The following is a 7,136-nucleotide window of genomic DNA, read 5'->3' as shown; positions in this document are numbered from 1 at the left end:
TAACTGTAAAGTCCATTATATTCATTCAGAAAATACATTAATATCATGCTGTAGATACATTTTTATTTATATATTTGCATTGCCTTAAATTAGTGTTTTATTTTCACTTGAATGTTCTATTTTCCTTTAACATTTATATATCTAGAGCATTTCAGCAGTAACAGCAACTATTTCGCCTGGGATTAATAAAGTAATCTGAATTTTAATCTCTGAAACCTGAAACCAAGATTTCCAAAAGCAATTGGTTATGAATACAGCAGTGAGTGAGCACCATTATATATTGTTCACACTAACATCTCACCAGAGTTGTGTTTAGTAGTATCTCATATGTTGCATAGGCTACCTGTTTTCTTTATGCCCAAAAGTATGAAGATTACGTTAAACTGTGTTTAGAATACACCACCAGGTGGCGATGTCTTTCACTCCTTGTAAACACAACGACTCTATTATTCCGGAAAAGGCGAAGAAGAAGGTTCAGCGCTGTATGAAACATGATAGTAGTACATGGCAATTAAACCCAAACGTGTACACAAATAACATTATTCATTTGTTTTGGTTCCATTAACTATATTGAAAAAAAAAAAACGAACAAAGATGTTTTCCATCTGTTTTCTGAAAAGAAAATCCTGCAGTTGTAGCGCAGAAATAACCTGGAATATGTATATTACCTTGATTGTGATTTTCAAACTCTAATTGTATTTCTTAGTAATATAACATAGGGAATCTTTTTTTGCAATCGCAAAACAGCGCTTTCTACCTGGCAACTACTAGAACACATGCATGATTTGCGCTCATTCAATACGATGAGGAATAATAGTGACATCTTGTGATTGGTGTAGATGTTGCAGGGGCGGTGTGCCTCTGCAACGCATTCTGTATGCACACGTAATGTATTTTAAATGTGTGACCCACTGACAAGAAAATAAGGGTGTTACCTATTTTATGTCTTTACACAAATAAATAAAACCTCAGTTACTGCAACAATCATAACATTATTATCATTGCACCATTCATGCAGAATTTGCACCTCTGATTTGTTTTAAAGATGATGAAAACGTATGAAACATCCCTCTAGAACAGTAAGGTAATTGAACAATCTTAACAAAAAATTGCTGAGGGGAAATAAAGTATTTAAGAAGCACTTCATGACAGACAAAATAATACCATAATCACAATAAAAATAAATGAATGAAACCTAAACACCATTAAACAATAGAGAAAAATAGGGGGTAAAAGTTTGATGGGAGAAAATAAGTTGTTCTAGTATTTTTGTATGGATGCCTGCAGATGTTCTTATATGTTGTGGGCTGCTGTATATAGCACACCTTCAGGGCATAAAAGCTGTCCTACTTTTCTTATGAAATATCCTTACAGACGATGAAAAGACCAGCGGCAGAAGACCTGAGGGCTGTATCTGACACATGTAGAAGAACAGCAAGAGAGAAATGAATGGGGGATGGTATCCCATAAAGCCTTTATTCTATGTGGTCCAGTGTAGCTCATTGGTAGAGCAAGGTGCCAACACTTGGGTTCAGAACAGCCAGGGCACCTATGCTAAGAACGTGGGCACTCCCAGTATTAGTAAAACGCTTTCGACAGAAGTATAATTTACCTGATAAGAATTACAACAAGTTTTAAATCATTCTGCTTTGAATGTATCTGTTCTTTCCAGCTTAGCTTTTCAAACAGACAATCATCTCCCATTTCGTCAAAGTATTAAGAGTTGTACTGCAATGGGATCTTCTAGATGCAAATGGTTCCTTTCAACATGGCCACCCACGGATGAAATTGGGCCATGGGAACATATTGAACATTAATTTCATGTTAAATGTTTGAATATGAAATACGTGAGCAAGAAATCAGGCTCTGTTCAAGACTGTTCAAAGCTTAGGTAGTTTTTACATCAAAAGGCTCAAAGTAATTACATCATGCAGCCCTAGAGGGCTAAGTTTCATTCTGCAGTCTAATAGTGCGCACAAATGGTGCACGCGCGCACACACACACACAGAAACACACACACATAAACACACACACACACACACATGCATGCACGCACATACACACACACACACACACACACACACACACACACATGCAGGCACACACACACACACACTCACACAAACACAGACACACACAAATGCCTGCACACAGACACACACTTGCATGCACACTCGCATGCTGGTAAACACACACATATACACACAAGCGTGCAATCACACGAATAAATGCACAGAGAATGTGTTGTGGTAAATTAAAGTAACAATGTCTACGATTGAGCCCCTGCCAGGTAGCAGGTGACTATAAGTATTGCAAAAACTGAATTAGAGTGTTATGTCCACTCTAACTAGCAGTGCAACTGCGAGACACAAACTAGCATAGATCGGCAGGCTAGGTGGCGTAAGTGGGAGAGGCTTTAGGATGGTCGATAGTACGATTATATTGTGAACAAATGCCGCTTTTCCACTGCATGGTACCAGCTCGACACGACTCGACTTGACTCGACTCAGCTCGCATTTTTTGCGTTTCCACCGCGAAAACATGGTATCTGGTACCTGAAGTGGCTGCTTTTTCTAGTACCGCCTCGCTCTAGGTTCCAAGCGAGCTGAGCCGATGCTAAAAGGTGACGTCGGCAGACGGCCGGCCACTGATTGGCCAGAGAGTGTGACGAAGTCACGAGAGCGACATGGCAACCATGCTGGTAACAGCCATAGCAGCGCCGCAGCCAACATGTTCCACTTCTCCAACTTCTTCAACATGCCAGCTAATAATACGAACACGAATACCATCGCATCGATGTCCTCCATTGTTGTTATGTGGGTTCTGTCCATGTGTGGGTTGCGTAGGTGTTGTTTGCGTCGCGTACAAAAATACGTCACGGCCCTTTCGCGCAGCCGACCCCGCCCACGTCCAGGAGGTACTATTTGCGGTGGAAAAGGACCCGTGCTGCTACCGTGTCGAGTCGTGTCGAGTCGAGTCGAGTCGTGTCGAGTCGAGTCGTGTCGAGTCGAGCTACATGTGCGGTGGAAAAGCGGCAAAAGAGAGAGGTACAGACTGGCCAGTTATTTTTTTAATATATATAATTTAGACTAGAGGATGGGATCATTATTGAAATCACAATTTTTCAGCATTGACCAATGATATTTCCACATTATTTAAAGCTACAGGCTAAGTTAAAGGTAACATGCTGCAACTTTAATTTATACAATGGCACAGCGTTTAGCACAAAGAGAAAGGTGAAAGACGGATGAAACAACAGCAATCGAAGCTGGCATAATTGCTTAAACACAAGGGGAGGCACCAGGAGGGCATCCAAACACATTTATCCACAACAAAAGAACGAGCAAAGGCTCAATTAAACTTGATTTGCTTGAACTTACTTTAGCTAACAAAGTGTTTTCAATATCAGCTTGCCCTCCAACAGCCTATTCATAGCCTGGGCAATTAGTCGAATACAATAGGCAGGGAAATAACTGTATCCGCCGCTTGATGAAAGAAAATAGCCTAACAAGAACATATAAGGAGGTGCCATGGCAGCCCTTAAAATAGGGTGTTCTTTACAGTAACATAAACCAACACCATCGGGTGTGGATAACACCAGGGAGGGAACATATATCAGTGTTTGGTTGACAAGAAAAGTAATACATGTTAATGCAACCATTGAAATCCATGGACAACCTAAGTAACTTTTCCTGAACAGAATCATTCCCATCATTCTGAAAAGCGTGTAATTACATATTATTTATGAAATTCAGAAGGCTGACTAAAGTGGGGGGTCTTTTATCAAATAAAACGGGGACCTTGACCTCTCCAAAAAAATATCAAACAGAACCCGCCACACACGACCCGTTCCCGCTATCATTGAGTGTCACCACCGGTGAAGAGCGATTTGTTTTTTTCTTTTCATTGCATATTAATTGGTTTTCTACTTTGATGAGAAGTGTATAAAAGACCACCCACCCTCACTCAGCATCATCGGATAGACTGTGTGGAACACCGTTTAGCAAGGCAGGGAGGGCTTTTTTCAGATTGCAACAGAAAACTAATTAAAACCTGATATTATCCAAGCCACCGGGGAAACCGTTTATTACATGATTTATTGAAAGCTTACCCCCAGCGGGACAGCGCGGGTAGAGAGAAGGACAAGTCTTGCAGGTGATAATGAATGGAAAGACGAAGGAGGGTGCGTGTGTGGCATGGAATCCATTTCCATATGGTGCTGCTTTAAATCAACCGTTTTCTAACTTCAAGATATAGTCTTTCTGTTACCCGACAGGTGAAATTCTGATTCTGATCTGTCTTCGCAACGGATTTCAGAACATAGCAGCTCAACACTCATTTAATTTACATTGTTAAAAGCTTCACCATGATGTAGGTGAAGCTTTTTGGATGTAGGCTACATTCATTTCCAATTGATAAAAAACACGAAATTTGAAGCCTAGTTGGATTCCTTTAAACACTGTTCAGACCATAGGTTGAACTGGTCTTAAAGTTTTTTGATGTCCAGCAGTAGCAGATATCTGCCACGGGAGGGCAGTGTAGGAACGAACTCTGCTCACCATCGTTTGCGTGATACGGTTCCCTATCATAAGGACCAATAACATAAACAAATAAATGATAAAATAATATTCAATTTAAATCAAAACAATATATATAGTGTATAATGTGTTAAATATTAATAAATATAAACATATAAATAGCCTACTAGCCAATGCCCTATAGGCATATGACTTGTAGGCCTACAGATTTCCCTCTAAGTCGCGAGTTATAAAGCACAGCATGCAATGGATGACAGCTCATATTACATCTCATTCCCGCGAGCACGTGGCGCACCGCGTCTGAACTCGCTAAGCCCTCCCACCTCAACGTCTGAACACGAAAACGGTGGAAAGAGAAACCGAAAATACCGACGCTCCTCCGTGCCTTTCAACAGAGAACAGGGGAGCAAACAGTCCTATAGTATAACCCACCGCAGCGGAGAGAGCGCAGCGCGTCGCTTCCCAAAACTCTCCGGGAAAAGAAACACCAGCGCGATATTATTTAAAGAGGCCAATTTGATCTCCCCCCGAAGGTCACCTGCCATTATAACGTGATGGGTATTATGGATGGAGTGCCTTGGTGGTTATCATGGGGGGGGGGGGGGGGGAAGCACAGTGACAGACCTGCAGTGGGACCCCAGATGTCCCATGCAGGCAACCAATCACTACGGGAAGATTACACGTTATGGAAAAGGAAGAGCAGAAGATTATGGGTTGAAAAGACATTCAGAGGAAGTAAATGTAAAAAGATGATGTCGGAAATAGGTCTCTTAATGTCGCTGCCAGTGTCTTTCTCTCGCTTCTCATCCACCACAATATCCTTTCTCTCCACAATAGACTGTAGAGAATAGAACAGGTTGTATAAAGATTATAGAGCACTAAATATACAGAAAGATGCAATGTTTTGAAATATGTAGGCCTAAAGTGATGCAGTGCCATAGCGAAACTATTTCGACGATTTTCATCCAATACCACTTACAGCGATTTGGTTTGGATGTTGATTTAAGGGTCGTTTTGGGCATGTTGCTCAAAGACACGGTTTGGCTGCGGACATTGAGGAATCAAACCTCAGTACATCCTTCAGAGGGGGACTGGAAGTCTGGAACACCCTGGCCGCTACTCCGTCCCGCCCCATACATAAAGGCTGTACCACCAAGTACATAGAGTGCAGTGCTCCAACGTTCACATTCCCTTCCGCAGCCAAGCATTGCAGAGGCTTCTTTGTGCACAACACCGACTGCAATTCATTCCGAGGATAAAGAACCTTCTTTCTTTCATCCAACAGGGAATTTAATTAATCCATTAAAATTAGTTCAGAAGCGTAATCTAGCTCTTCAAATCTGGAAATATAAAGGCCTCCCAAATCAGCTATTTTTTAATTGAGTAGAAGTCAGCCAATTGTCAGTGTACTCTGTGTGCCCATGTAGAGCTGGTTTGATTAAAAGTTTCTAAGAAATGATCATGAACTTACTATTTTTTCCCCCCCTTCCTAATTCCTCAAGTTTAGCAGTGGTTGTGAAAAGGCTTCCGGAAGAATTAGTTCATTCAGACGTTCCAAGCTGTGCACCAACGTGGCGGCCATTATTAACCACAAACAGTTTGTTGATCTACGAAGACCAGTGGCCACTCGCCCAGGGCAGGGGGAACACATTCTGGATGACGGTTTGAGGAGAAACACAGCAAACCCCACAAAGAAATAACCAAAAAGGTATCGTTCTTAGAGTTGGTTCTTTAATAGTTACAGAACCAACAGGTTGAGGGCGGTCCTGTTTGTTCGGGTGTGTGACTAGTCCCAGCCCAGATCGGTTCTGGTTTCCAGCCCCATGCACCTCCCCAGTCTTCCTGTCCCTGGTAGACTTTACCTCGATCATAGTCTATTTCCTTTCCTTTCCCCCCTGTGTGTCCCTTTCGTCCCCTTAGAGTTCTCTATCTCTTGGTTCCAGCCCCTTCTTCCTTTTCATCTCTCTTTCATTCCCTTTTCTATCTCTCCATCGTCTTCCCATTACGAGGGGGCAGCGGTGTGGCTCCCCCGCTCAGGGGATCATCCTCCTGGGGTGATTGTTCCGCATCTCCCCCTCTATCTGGAAACCCCCAGTCGGGCTTCACTGGAACCATTTCATTGTGTGGGGGACTTTTTTCATATTTTTTATGAGTTTAACGATTAGCTGTGTGTTTGTGTGTGGATGGTTGCATGGATCTGTGTGTGTGTGTGTGTGTGTGTTTGTTTGTGTAGTGGTGTGTGTGAATCGATAACTTGTACGTGTGTATTTGTATTTGTTTTTGTGTCTGTGTGTCTGTCAATCTGTTGATTACCTGTAGTTGTGTTGTTTGTATATATGTTGGTTGGACGTTCATGATTCTGTGTGTGAGTTCATGTGTGTGTGTGTGTGTGTGTGTGTGTGTGTGTGTGTGTGTGTGTGTGTGTGTGTGTGTGTGTGTGTGTGTGTGTGTGTGTGTATGCGTGTGTGGGTGTGTGTGTGTGTGTGTGTGTGTGTGTGTGTGTGTGTGTGTGTGTGTGCATGTGTGTGTGTGTGTGTGTGTGCATGCATGTGTATTTCAGTGTCATGGTGTGTGTGTGTGTTTACTACGTTTGTCCAT

This window comes from Gadus macrocephalus, chromosome 4 (assembly GCF_031168955.1).
Source record: "Gadus macrocephalus chromosome 4, ASM3116895v1".
NCBI lineage: Eukaryota > Metazoa > Chordata > Actinopteri > Gadiformes > Gadidae > Gadus > Gadus macrocephalus.
This window is presented reverse-complemented; position numbering follows the sequence as displayed.